Source organism: Oncorhynchus masou, chromosome 20 (assembly GCF_036934945.1).
Source record: "Oncorhynchus masou masou isolate Uvic2021 chromosome 20, UVic_Omas_1.1, whole genome shotgun sequence".
Taxonomy (NCBI): domain Eukaryota; kingdom Metazoa; phylum Chordata; class Actinopteri; order Salmoniformes; family Salmonidae; genus Oncorhynchus; species Oncorhynchus masou.
In genome coordinates this window covers 30,535,914-30,550,913 of record NC_088231.1, presented here as the reverse complement: position 1 = coordinate 30,550,913, position 15,000 = coordinate 30,535,914, and the positions used below count along the sequence as shown (strand labels likewise).

The 15,000-nt window shown below is 45.2% G+C and overlaps 1 pseudogene; it reads right to left on the bottom strand.

The window, feature by feature from the left end:
- LOC135506631 (glutamate receptor 2-like) overlaps positions 1–15,000 on the bottom strand; it is a 43,467-nt pseudogene that overhangs the window by 8,786 nt on the left and 19,681 nt on the right.

The following is a 15,000-nucleotide window of genomic DNA, read 5'->3' as shown; positions in this document are numbered from 1 at the left end:
TAACTGTGTCCTTTGGCATCAACAATTAGCTAGTCAGCTTGTTGGCTACTGTCTGGTCAGTGTGAGCCAACATGCTAGCTACCTATCTACATTTCAGTCAGTAGCTATCTTAAACTAGCTATTGAGTTGAACATAGAGTATGCGGCGGAAAACAAACTAGTATCCAGTTGTTGCTGCCCATGGTGGAATCATCTCTCACCCCCTGGCTCCAGAATAAAAAACGGAATGGGAAAAATGTCCTGGTGACAAACCCTTAGCGTTTATGACCACTTTTGAGTTGTTTCATAAGAAAAAGTCTGAGATGACTCCAACCCTGTAGCTAGGTGGCAAGCCCACCTTGACACCAACCCCGTAGCTAGCTGGCAAGCCCACCTTGACTCCAACCCTGTAGCTAGCTGGCTGGCAAGCCATGACTCCAACCCTGTAGCTAGCTGGCAAGCCATGGCTCCAACCCTGTAGCTAGCTGGTAAGCCCACCATGACTCCGAACCTGTAGCTAGCTGGCAGGCCATGACTCCAACCCTGTAGCTAGCTGGCAAGCCCACCTTGACTCCAACCCTGTAGCTAGCTGGCAAGCCCACCATGACTCCAAACCTGTAGCTAGCTGGCAAGCCCACCTTGACTCCAACCCTGTAGCTAGCTGGCTGGCAAGCCATGACTCCAACCCTGTAGCTAGCTGGCAAGCCCACCATGACTCCGAACCTGTAGCTAGCTGGCAAGCCCACCTTGACTCCAACCCTGTAGCTAGCTGGCAAGCCCACCATGACTCCGAACCTGTAGCTAGCTGGCAAGCCCACCTTGACTCCAACCCTGTAGCTAGCTGGCAAGCCATGACTCCAACCCTGTAGCTAGCTGGCAAGCCCGCCATGACTCCAACCCTGTAGCTAGCTGGCAAGCCCACCATGACTCCAAACCTGTAGCTAGCTGGCAAGCCCACCTTAACTCCAACCCTGTAGCTAGCTGGCAAGCCCACCATGACTCCAACCCTGTAGCTAGCTGGCAAGCCCACCTTGTCTCCAACCCTGTAGCTAGCTGGCAAGCCCACCATGACTCCAACCCTGTAGCTAGCTGGCAAGCCCACCTTGACGCCAACCCTGTAGCTAGCTGGCAAGCCCATCTTGGTGACAAGGTTCCTGCGCGGGAATCTTAGATTTGTCTTTTAATTTTAAAAGAACTGTCATTGATGTGATTTCAGATCCGAGGAGAAATTGTCTGCCATGTTTTGTGTTTTGTTAAGGGCCCAGAGTGACCAAGAAGGCTCAACCAATCACCCTACGGATACCATTGACTTTGCCTCCAGGCATCCTATGAAGGGAATCGTAACATACTGGTTTTGTGTGTGTAGACAGTGTGTAGTACTGTGGTGTGTTCTGTGTTAAACAGTACTGCATGTGAACAGCAGTCTCATCAACTCAAACCACACATGTATTTACCCTGCTAGCCTATGGGGTGTCGTTTGTAAAGTTGAATCATCTTAATGTTTTACAATCTGATTTAAAAGGATGTTTTCTTTATTTGGACCTGATAAATCTATGTTTAGAAACGGCACCACATACTAGCCGGACTGACACAGACAGTGTGTGTACAGTGTGTGTGTGTGTCCCACTGTGACTGACCTTACTTCCTGAGTCCTTGGTTCCACATTCCCCTTTATCGTACCACCACTTGTTCTTTAGCTTGTCTAAGACTCCTTGTTCACTGAGTTTCAACACCGCTAGGTTTACTGGCACTCTTCACACGGCACGGGGAATAACATAAATAACATTAGCTATGTTATGTTATGTTATTATTTCATGACATACAGCTGTTATGTAGCCTTATGTAGCTTCCTGCCTCCCTACAACAGCTGTTATTAAGCCTTATCTAGCCTTCCTATGTGGTGTCTAATTGAGGTGGCGATAGGCCTTGTTGCTCTACATGTCCTGGCTGAACATTGAGCTCAACCAGACAGATAGGCACCAACGCATCACCCTGAGTAAGCAGCACAGACACAGAGCACAGCCTCTCTACTTCACATAGCTCAATGGTCTGTGTATATATATGCTTTTTTGACTGCCAAATAAAATCAATCAATCAATCCCCTGATCCATTCAAGGAGTTGATTAGCTCCAGAATCCCAGGGGTGAGGTGTGTGTGTCGGCGCCGTGCCGTGTGTGTGCTGCTTACTCCCTGGCCTTAGTTACCAGTCTGTGGCCTGGTGGCGGCTGGGGCGGGGCTAACCTTGCTTTCTCCTCCTCCGCTGCCACACTCTCCCTTGTCGTACCACCATTTATTTTTCAGTTTGTCCAACAGGCCCTGCTCATTCAGTTTTAACACGGCCAGGTTCACTGCATTTCTACCAAGATAAAACACACTGGTGAGACAGGATGATGTGACAGGTCTGTTCCCCGAGCTGATCCTTAGCAATTAGCCTTAACCTTAGATATTACCATTACTGTTAGCAATTAGCCTTAACCTTAATATTACTACAACTATTAGCATTAGCACCAGGATTAGCGTAATCCTGTAAATCAGCATTAGCAATTAGCTTAGCATTATGTATCAGGCTCTGTTATTGGGAAGGTGGCTAAAGGCTAGTGTACAGAGGGCTAACATAATGAGATAATATAATATACATGCTTGGGCTATAGCCAGTAATAAACTGGTTTATATTATAATAATAATTATAATAATAATATTATTATCAAGTAATAAACTGGTTTATATTATAATAATAATAATAATATGACCCAGTAATAAACAGGTCTAAATAATATTAATAATATTAATAATAATAATAATAATATGACCCAGTAATAAACAGGTCTAAATAATATAATAATAATAATAATAAAATAATATTAATAATAATAATATTAATATGACCCAGTAATAAACAGGTCTAAATAATATTAATAATAATAATATAATAATATGACCCAGTAATAAAAGGTCTATATTAATAATATGACCCAGTAATAAACAGGTCCCAGTAATAAACAGGTCTAAATAATAATAATATTAATAATAATAATAATAATAATAATATTAATAATAATACCCAGTAATAAACAGGTCTAAATAATATAATAATAATAATAATATTAATAATAATAATATTAATAATATGACCCAGTAATAAACAGGTCTAAATAATAATAATATTAATATAATAATAATAATAATATTAATAATATGACCCAGTAATAAACAGGTCTAAATAATAATAATAATAATAATAATAATAATAATAATATTAATAATATGACCCAGTAATAAACAGGTCTAAATAATACTACTACTACAAATAATAATATTAATAATAATAATATTAATAATAATATTAATAATATGACCCAGTAATAAACAGGTCTAAATAATAATAATAATAATAATAATAATATGACCCAGTAATAAACAGGTCTAAATAATAATAATAATAATAATAATAATAATATGACCCAGTAATAAACAGGTCTAAATAATAATAATAATAATAATAATATGACCCAGTAATAAACAGGTCTAAATAATAATAATAATAATAATATTAATAATAATAATAATAATAATTATAATCATAATAATAATAATATGACCCAGTAATAAACAGGTCTAAATAATAATAATAATATTTATATTTATAATAATAATATTAATTACAGTAATAAACAGGTCTAAATAATAATAATAATATTTATATTTATAATAATAATATTATTACTAACAATAATAATATGACCCAGTAATAAACAGGTCTAAATAATAATAATAATAATAATAATAATATTAATAATATGACCCAGTAATAAACAGGTCTAAATAATAATAAAATAATAATAATAATAATAATATTAATAATATGACCCAGTAATAAACAGGTCTAAATAATAATAATAGTCACATGACCCACAGTGTCAGAGAACAGACATCACTCCAGAGAAACAGAGCGATCAGACAGCAGTTCAACAGATAGGCATTTAAACAAATATGAAACACAACAGTCATGCAGATTGACTAATTGAAGATCACACTAGTTGCCTTGTAAACATACTCCTCAACCATCCTTCCTCAGTACCCTGATATTCCCTAACCCAACCCCTAGCCCTAGCCCTAAACCCAAACCTGATCTTGACCCTCACAGTATGGTTGCTCCAAAACAACCCAGGCATTTGCGACAACATTCTCTCTTCAGCCAATCAGGAAGAAGCAAGATAACTATTGGTCTGAAGCCCATCCCTAGGTACTGCAGGGGTTTATTGTGACCAGCCACTAAGAACTATGGGTAATGTAGTCCTGTGGCCAGCCACTAAAAACTATAGGTAGTGTAGTTCTATTTCCAGCTGCCAAGAACTCTGGGGAAGTGTTGTCTTCCCTAGGCTTACAGGTGATCAGAGCTGGGAATGGGGAGTACTATATTGTACTATATTATACTAGACTATTCTAATATAAACCACTGTGTTTCAGGTCATCAGAGTAGCTAAGATACTATAACAACTTTAGAAGACATATTGTTATACTATAATATAATATACTATACTAGCCTGTATAGAAATCACTGTGTTTCAGGTCATCAGGGTAGGTAAGATACTATAACAACATTAGAGGACATATTGTTATACTATAATATAATATAATATACTATACTATACTATACTATAATAGCCTGTATCTAAACCACTGTGTTTCAGGTCATCAGGGTAGGTAAGATACTATAACAACATTAGAGGACATATTGTTATACTATCTCACCCACCTTAATGGGGAGCCTTTTGGCGTGGCGATGCCGTATCCTTTAGAGTCCAGGTTCCCTCCCACCTTCATGGTGTCGCAGGGTTTCCTCTGCTCGATGTACTCGTTCATGGTGGACTCCAGAAGGTACGCGTACTTCCCCTTGGACTTCCTGACTCTCAGCACCCCCTCCGCTGTCTTCTTCACAAACGGAGACGGCTCTGCTGACTTCATGTACTGCCACATCTTGTGTACTGAGAGACCACATCTTGTCAAACAGTGCTATCTTCGACCTCTGTTGAGAGACAACACATTAGAACTACACCTTAGGCTATACCGTATTCTACTATATACAGGTTTTGATACACAGACCAGTGTGTTCTACTATATACAGGTTTTGATACACAGACCAGTGTGTTCTACTATATACAGGTTTTGATACAGACCAGTGTGTTCTACCGGTTTGGGTCGTTACTTTACATTCTATAAAGGTATTTCAATGTTTGACTTGTTTTTGACGACATTCTGCACATGTTCTCATCAATGAAACATTTGATCTCCATACAGTTTTCTGTTTCCAAAACTACAATCTGTAACAAACCCTTTTGCCAAAGTTTCTAAAAAATGTCATTGCTTAGAAGGAGGGCGATTTGAGATTCAGCACACACACACACTTCACAGAGTAGGCAAATCCTAACGGAAATATGCAAATAAACGCTAGAACACGCCAATAGGATCTCACTAGCTTGTGCTTGGCTCCGCCCACCTCCTTGCTTGGCTCTGCCCACCTCCTTGCTTGGCTCTGCCCACCTCCTTGCTTGGCTCCGCCCATCTCCTTGCTTGGCTCTGCCCACTATGATTAATTTGCTCCCGTTGGAAACGACAGGCTCTAGTCTATCTTGGGATAGTCATAAAAATATTGGATACCAGTGCTCGTGTTGGCCAAGATCAGCATGCTGTTTGTGCAACAGTATCTTCTAAATCAGAGAGGAATCGGCAAAGCAAGAATAAGTTAGGTAGCTAGCTAGATGAAGTAAGAAAGAACATCCAATGTAACATCGTATAGGGTCCCCTGGGGGGCACAAATTTGTTTACATCCCTGTTAGTGAGCATTTCTCCTTTGTCAAGATAATCCATCCACCTGACAGGTGTGGCATATCAAGAAGCTGATTAAACAGCATGATCATTACACAGGTGCACCTTGTGCCGGGGACAATAAAAGGCCAGTTTAAAATGTGCAGTTTTGTCACAACACAATGCCACAGATGTCTCAAGTTTTGAGGGAGTGTGCAGTTGGTATGCTGATTGCAGGAATTTCCACCAGAGCTGTTGCCTGAGAATTCAATGTTAATTTCTCTACCATAAGCCGCCTTCAGCACCGTTTTAGAGAATTTGGCAGTGCGTCCAACTGGCCTTTCAACCACAGACTACGAGTAACTACGCCAGCCCAGGACCTCTAGATCCGGCTTCTTCACCTGTGGGATTGTCTGAGACCAGCCACCCGGACAGCTGATGAAACTGAGGAGTATTTCTGTCTGCGATAAAGCCCTTTGTGGGGAAAACTCATTCTGATTGGCTGGGCCTGGCTCCCCAGTGGGTGGGCCTGGCTCCCAAGTGAAAATCAAATCAAATGTATTGGTCCCATACACATGTTTAGCAGATGTTATTGGTCACATACACATGGTTAGCAGATGTTATTGGTCACATACACATGGTTAGCAGATGCTATTGGTCACATACACGTGGATAGCAGATGCTATTGGTCACATACACGTGGTTAGCAGATGCAGTGGCGTAGTATAGAATACAGTATATACACATGAGATGAGTAATGCAAGATAAGGAGACATTATTAAAGTGGCTAGTGTTTCATTTCCTTAAAGTGGCCAGTGATTCCTAAGTGGGCAGGCCTATGCCCTCCCAGGCCCACCCATGGCTGAGCCCCTGCCCATTCATGTGAATTCCATAGATTAGGGCCTAATTCATTTATTTAAATGGACTGATTTCCTAATATGAAGTGTAACTCAGTAAAATCTTTGAAATTATTGCATGTTGGGTTTCTGTTTTTTGTTCAGTATATATCCATAAACCCTACTCCCTAACCCCTGCTTCCTAGCCTCTAATCCCTATTCCCTAACCCCTGCTTCCTAGCCTCTAACCCTAAACCCTGCTTCCTAGCCTCTAATCCCTATTCCCTAACCCCTGCTTCCTAGCCTCTAACCCTAAACCCTGCTTCCTAGCCTCTAATCCCTACTCCCTAACCCCTGCTTCCTAGCCTCTAACCCTAAACCCTGCTTCCTAGCCTCTAATCCCTATTCCCTAACCCCTGCTTCCTAGCCTCTAACCCTAAACCCTGCTTCCTAGCCTCTAATCCCTACTCCCTAACCCCTGCTTCCTAGCCTCTAACCCTACCAGCCTGTCACTAACAGTTCATTTTGGGCGTTGAGGCATGTGAATGTGTCTGATCGTATTGATGTGTGTATTACGCTTTATTGATGTGTTTATGAGAGTGTGTGATATGATGCATGGCTGTATTGGTGTGTGTGTGTGATATCATACAGGGCCGTATTGGCCGTATTGTGTGTGTGTGTGTGTGTGTGTGTGTGTGTGTGTGTGTGTGTGTGTGTGTGTGTGTGTGTGTGTGTGTGTGTGTGTGTGTGTGTGTGTGTGTGTGTGTGTGTGTGTGTGTGTGATATGATACATAGCCGTAGTGATGTGTGTGTGTGTGTGTGTGTGTATTGAGTGTGTGCGTGTGTGTGTGTGTATTGAGTGTGTGTGATATCATACAGGACCATATTGATGTGTGTGTGCCAGGGGATTGGCAACCATTTTGGATTTGGAGTTACTATTAAATAGTACATTTTTTACTCTGGATCGTTGTGGTTCGTAAGCAAGTATTTAATGGTAAAGTCTACACCCGTTGTATTGGTGGGGCTATATCGGGCTCCCAAGTGGCACAGTGGTCTAAGGCGCTGCATCTCAGTGCTAGAGGTGTCACTACAGACCCTGGATTGATTCCAGGCTGTATCACAACCGGCTGTGATTTGGCGCATGTGACAAATACAATTTGATCTGATTTTGGTTTAACGATTGGAGCTCACCGTCTAGCCCCACACTGCTCTGGTCTGTCTGTCTGACTGCTCTGATCTGGTCTGCTGGTCTGACTGCTCTGGTCTGTCTGACTGCTCTGGTCTGGTCTGCCGGTCTGACTGCTCTGGTCTGTCTGATTGCTCTGCTCTGGTCTGGTCTGCCGGTCTGACTTCTCTGGTCTGTCTGACTGGTCTGGTCTGGACTGCCGGTCTGACTGCTCTGGTCTGTCTGACTGCTCTGCTCTGGTCTGGTCTGCCGGTCTGACTGCTCTGGTCTGTCTGTCTGACTGCTCTGATCTGGTCTGCCGGTCTGACTGCTCTGGTCTGTCTGACTGCTCTGGTCTGCCGGTCTGACTTCTCTGGTCTGTCTGACTGCTCTGGTCTGGTCTGCCGGTCTGACTGCTCTGGTCTGTCTGACTGGTCTGGTCTGGACTGCCGGTCTGACTGCTCTGGTCAGACCGGCTGCTCTGGTCTGGTCTGGTCTGCCGGTCTGACTGCTCTGGTCTGTCTGACTGCTCTGGTCTGGTCTGCCGGTCTGCCTGCCCTGGTCTGTCTGACTGACTGCTCTGGTCTGGTCTACCGGTCTGACTGCTCTGGTCTGTCTGTCTGACTGCTCTGATCTGGTCTGCCGGTCTGACTGCTCTGGTCTGTCTGACTGACTGCTCTGGTCTGGTCTGCCGGTCTGACTGCTCTGGTCTGTCTGACTGCTCTGGTCTGGTCTGCCGGTCTGACTGCTCTGGTCTATCTGACTGCTCTGGTCTGGACTGCCGGTCTGACTGCTCTGGTCTGTCTGACTGCTCTGGTCTGGTCTGCCGGTCTGACTGCTCTGGTCTGTCTGACTGCTCTGGTCTGGTCTGCCGGTCTGACTGCTCTGGTCTGTCTGACTGCTCTGGTCTGTCTGACTGCTCTGCTCTGGTCTGTCTGACTGCTCTGGTCTGGTCTGCCGGTCTGACTTCTCTGGTCTGTCTGACTGCTCTGGTCTGGTCTGCCGGTCTGACTTCTCTGGTCTGTCTGACTGCTCTGGTCTGGTCTGCCGGTCTGACTGCTCTGGTCTGTCTGACTGCTCTGGTCTGTCTGACTGCTCTGGTCTGTCTGACTGCTCTGGTCTGGTCTGCCGGTCTGACTGCTCTGGTCTGTCTGACTGCTCTGGTCTGGTCTGCCGGTCTGACTTCTCTGGTCTGTCTGACTGCTCTGGTCTGTCTGACTGCTCTGGTCTGTCTGACTGCTCTGGTCTGTCTGACTGCTCTGGTCTGTCTGACTGCTCTGGCAAATAGTCAGTATTACGGCTTGGGGGTAGAAGTTGTTTAGAAGCCTCTTGGACCTAGACTTAGGGGTCCGGTACCGCATGCTGTGCGGTAGCAGAGAGAACAGTCTATGACTTGGGTGACTGGAGTCTTTGACAATTTTTAGGGCCCTCCTCTGACACCACCTGGTAGAGAGGTCCTGGATGGCAGGAAGCTTGGCCCCAGTGAAGTCCTGGGCCGTTCACACTACCCTCTGTAACACCTTACGGTCAGATGCTGAGCAGTTGCAATACCAGGCGGTGATGCAACTGGTCTGGATGCTCTCGATGATGCAGCTGAGGAAATTGTTGAGGATCGGGGGACACTAGCCAAATCTTTTCAGTCTCCTGAGGGGGAAAATGTGTTGTTGTGCCCTCTTCTCAACTGTCTTGGTGTGTTTGGACCATGTTAGTTTGTTGGTGATGTGGACACCAAGGAACTTGAAGCTCTCAACCTGCTCCACTATGTTCCCGTTGATGCGAATAGGGGCCTGTTCGGCCCGCCTTTTCCTGTAGTCCACGATCAGCTCCTTTGTCTTGATCACGTTGAGGGAGAGGTTGTTATTCTGGCACCACACAGCCAGGTCTCTGACCTCCTCCCTATAGGCTATCCCATCGTCGTCGGTGATCATGCCTACCACAGTTGTGTCTTCAGCAAACTTAATGATGATGTTGGAATCACGTTTGTCCAGGCAGTCGTGGGTGAACAGGGAGTACAGGAGGGGACTAAGTACGCACCCCTGAGGGGTCCCCTGTGTTGAGGATCAGAGTGGCAGATGTATTGTTTGCTGATCTTACCCTTACCACCTGGAAGTCCAGGATCCAGTTGCAGAGGGAGTTGTTTAGTCCCAGGTTCCTTAGCTTAGTGATGAGCTTTGAGGGCACTATGGTGTTGAAGGCAGCATTCTCACATAGGTGTTCCTTTTGTCCAAGTGGGAAAGGGCAGTGTGGAGTGGGACTGAGATTGCATCATCTGTGGATCTGTAGGGGCGGTATGAAAATTCAAGTGGCTCTAGGGTATCATGGAGGATGGTGTTGATGTGAACCATGACCAGCCTTTCAAAGCACTTCATGGCTACGGACGTGAGTGCTACGGGTCGGTAGTCATTTAGGCAGGTTTCCTTAGTGTTCTTGGGCACAGGCATTATGGTGGTCTACTTGAAACATGTTGGTATTACAGACTCAGACAGGGAGAGGTTGGAAATGTCAGTGAAGACACTTGCCAGCTGGTCCATTCTTTGAGTTCACATCCTGGTAACCCGTTTGGCCCTGCGGCCTTGTGAATGTTGACCTGTTTAAAGGTCTTCCTCACATCGGCTCCGTAGAGCGTGATCACACAGTCGTCCAGAACAGGTGGTGCTCTCATGCATGTTGCACATGTTGTGAATGATTGTTGTTCTTACAAGGACATACATGTACATAGCTAGACACAACCGCCTCATTGACCTGATAGCCAGTGAGGTGAGAAAGGTAGACAGGGGAGGGGCCAGAGGGAGGGGTTCAGATGGTGTTTTGGGGGAGGGGCCAGAGGGAGGGGTTCAGATGTTGTTGTTGTGGGGGAGGGGCCAGAGGGAGGGGTTCAGATGTTGTTGTGGGGGAGGGGCCAGAGGGAGGAGTTTATTTTGGAAGTGGTTTGCTCTTTTGATTGTTACATAGAGCAGGCACTTGCTGACAAGCTTCTGAAAAACCATCCAGCTTGGAACGCCACGGATATAAGATGATGGCACTGATATACGGAACACAGGCTGAGTATTGATTAGGCCTGTCAGATCACAGCTATATACAGGGCATTCTGGGAGTATTGATTAGGCCTGTCAGATCACAGCTATATACAGGGCATTCTGGGAGTATTGATTAGGCCTGTCAGATCACAGCTATATACAGGGCATTCTGGGAGTATTGATTAGGCCTGTCAGATCACAGCTATATACAGGGCATTCTGGGAGTATTGATTAGGCCTGTCAGATCACAGCTATATACAGGGCATTCTGGGAGTATTGATTAGGCCTGTCAGATCACAGCTATATACAGGGCATTCTGGAAGTATTGATTAGGCCTGTCAGATCACAGCTATATACAGGGCATTCTGGAAGTATTGATTAGGCCTGTCAGATCACAGCTATATACAGGGCATTCTGGAAGTATTGATTAGGCCTGTCAGATCACAGCTATATACAGGGCATTCTGGAAGTATTGATTAGGCCTGTCAGATCACAGCTATATACAGGGCATTCTGGGAGTATTGATTAGGCCTGTCAGATCACAGCTATATACAGGGCATTCTGGAAGTATTGATTAGGCCTGTCAGATCACAGCTATATACAGGGCATTCTGGAAGTATTGATGAGGCCTGTCAGATCACAGCTATATACAGGGCATTCTGGAAGTATTGATTAGGCCTGTCAGATCACAGCTATATACAGGGCATTCTGGGAGTATTGATTAGGCCTGTCAGATCACAGCTATATACAGGGCATTCTGGGAGTATTGATTAGGCCTGTCAGATCACAGCTATATACAGGGCATTCTGGAAGTATTGATTAGGCCTGTCAGATCACAGCTATATACAGGGCATTCTGGGAGTATTGATTAGGCCTGTCAGATCACAGCTATATACAGGGCATTCTGGGAGTATTGATTAGGCCTGTCAGATCACAGCTATATACAGGGCATTCTGGAAGTATTGATTAGGCCTGTCAGATCACAGCTATATACAGGGCATTCTGGAAGTATTGATTAGGCCTGTCAGATCACAGCTATATACAGGGCATTCTGGGAGTATTGATTAGGCCTGTCAGATCACAGCTATATACAGGGCATTCTGGAAGTATTGATTAGGCCTGTCAGATCACAGCTATATACAGGGCATTCTGGGAGTATTGATTAGGCCTGTCAGATCACAGCTATATACAGGGCATTCTGGAAGTATTGATTAGGCCTGTCAGATCACAGCTATATACAGGGCATTCTGGGAGTATTGATTAGGCCTGTCAGATCACAGCTATATACAGGGCATTCTGGGAGTATTGATTAGGCCTGTCAGATCACAGCTATATACAGGGCATTCTGGGAGTATTGATTAGGCCTGTCAGATCACAGCTATATACAGGGCATTCTGGAAGTATTGATTAGGCCTGTCAGATCACAGCTATATACAGGGCATTCTGGAAGTATTGATTAGGCCTGTCAGATCACAGCTATATACAGGGCATTCTGGAAGTATTGATTAGGCCTGTCAGATCACAGCTATATACAGGGCATTCTGGAAGTATTGATTAGGCCTGTCAGATCACAGCTATATACAGGGCATTCTGGAAGTATTGATTAGGCCTGTCAGATCACAGCTATATACAGGGCATTCTGGAAGTATTGATTAGGCCTGTCAGATCACAGCTATATACAGGGCATTCTGGAAGTATTGATTAGGCCTCTCAGATCACAGCTATAGTTTTTCCACATTTTGTTACATTACAGCCTAATTCTAAAATGTATTAAATTGTATTTTTTTCCTCATCAATCTATACACATTACCACATAATGACAAAGAAAAAACTGATTGTTGAAGCACCTTTGACCATCGATTACATCTTTGAGTCTTCTTGGGTATGACGCTACTAGCTTGGCACACCTGTATTTGGGGAATTTCTCCCATTCTTCTCTGTAGATCCTCTCAAGCTCTGTCAGGTCATCTTTCCCTCGATCCTAACTAGTCTCCCAGTCCCTGCCCCTGAAAAACATACCCACAGCATGATGCTGCCACCACCATGCTTCACCGTAGGGATGGTGCCAAGTTTCTACCAGACGCTTGGCATTCAGGCCAAAGAGTTCCATCTTGGTTTCATCAGACCAGAGAATCTTGTTTCCCATGGTCTGAGAGTCCTTTAGGTGCCTTTTGGCAAACTCCAAGCGGGCTGTCATGTGCCTTTTTACTGAGGAGTGACTTCCGTCTGGCCACTCTACAATAAAGGCCTGATTGGTGGAGTGCTGCAGAGATGGTTGTCCTTCTGGAAGGTTCTCCCATCTCCACAGAGGAACTAGAGCCCTGTCAGAGAGTCACCTCCCTGACCAAGGCCCTTCTCCCCCGATTGCTCAGTTAGGCCGGGCGGTCAGCTCTAGGAAGAGTCTTTGTGGTTCCAAACTTTTTTTGGTACCTTTCCCCAGATCTGTGCCACTATACAATCTTGTCTTGGACCTCTACGGACAATTCCTTCAACCTCTTGGCCTGTTTTTTGCTCTGACATGCACTGTCAACTGTGGGACATTATATAGACAGGTTTGTGCCTTTCCAAATCATGTCCAATCAAAAACATTTACCACAGGCGGACTCCAATCAAAATCTGAAGGATGATCAATGGAAACAACATGCTCAGTTCAATTTTCGAGTCTCATACTAAAGGGTCTGAATACTTACAGTATATACAGTACATAGACTGACTGTATTGAAGACCTGCCTCAGACTCAAGCAAAGCAACTAGCAAGGCACTGCTCTGGTGTGGACAGGCGTGGGGAGAAGAAGGTGCTTTTAGTGTCGTTGAATCTGAGACCGTTGAAATGTTTGAATCCCTCTTGATGTTGTGTGTGTGGTGTGGTGTGTGTGTGTGTGTGTGTGTGTGTGTGTGTGTGTGTGTGTGTGTGTGTGTGTGTGTGTGTGTGTGTGTGTGTGTGTGTGTGTGGTGTGGTGTGTGTGGTGTATGGTGTGGTGTGTGTGTGTGTGTGTGTGTGTGTGTGTGTGTGTGTGTGTGTGGTGTGTGTGTGGTGTGTGTGTGTGTGTGTGGTGTGTGTGTGTGTGTGGTGTGTGTGTGTGTGTGTGTGTGTGTGTGTGTGTGTGTGTGTGTGTGTGTGTGTGTGTGTGTGTGTGTGTGTGTGTGTGTGTGTGTGTGTGTGTGTGTGTGTGTGTGTGTGTGTGTGTGTGTGTGTGTGTGTGTGGTGTGGTGTGGTGTGGTGTGGTGTGTGTGGTGTGGTGTGGTGTGTGGTGTGGTGTGGTGTGGTGTATGGTGTGGTGTGTGTATGGTGTGGTGTATGGTGTGGTGTGGTGTATGGTGTGGTGTGTGTGTGTGTGGTGTGTGTGTGTGTGGTGTATGGTGTGGTGTGTGTGTGGTGTGTGTGTGTGTGTGATGTGTGATGTGGTGTGTGTGTGTGTGTGTGTGTGTGGTGTGTGTGTGTGTGTGTGTGTGTGTGTGTGTGTGTGTGGTGTATGGTGTGGTGTGGTGTGTGTGGTGTGTGTGTGTGTGTGTGGTGTGGTGTGGTGTGTGTGTGGTGTGGTGTGTGTGTGGTGTGTGTGTGGTGTGGTGTGGTGTGTGTGGTGTGGTGTGTGTGTGGTGTGTGTGTGGTGTGGTGTGGTGTGGTGTATGGTGTGGTGTGTGTGTATGGTGTGGTGTGGTGTATGGTGTGGTGTGGTGTATGGTGTGGTGTGGTGTGGTGTATGTGTGTGTGTGTGTGTGTGTGTGGTGTGGTGTGGTGTGGTGTATGGTGTGGTGTAGTGTGGTGTGATGTGGTGTGGTGTGTGTGACCCACCCTAAAGAACTCCTTGGTAGAGCCAGAGTCCAGGGTCCCGTAGGCGATCTCCGTCTGTTTAGCCAGGTCCTCTGCTCCCTCTATAGGAGAAACCATCCTCTCCACAGTGAGGAAGGCAGCCAGGTTGGCCGTGTAGGACGAGATGATGATTAGAGTGAAGAACCACCACACACCACCCACTATACGTCCTGATAGAGACCTGGAGAGATGAGCACACAGTCAGACACCACACACAGAGAGAGAGAGAGAGAGAGAGAGAGAGAGAGAGAGAGAGAGAGAGAGAGAGGGAGAGAGAGAGAGAGAGTTGTAGCCTGGTAGACCCGTAGCAAAGGAGAGAAACGGGAATATGCAGCAAAAACACGGTACCCCTCCAAGAGGCAGGAAAAGGAAGTGACATCATGCATTG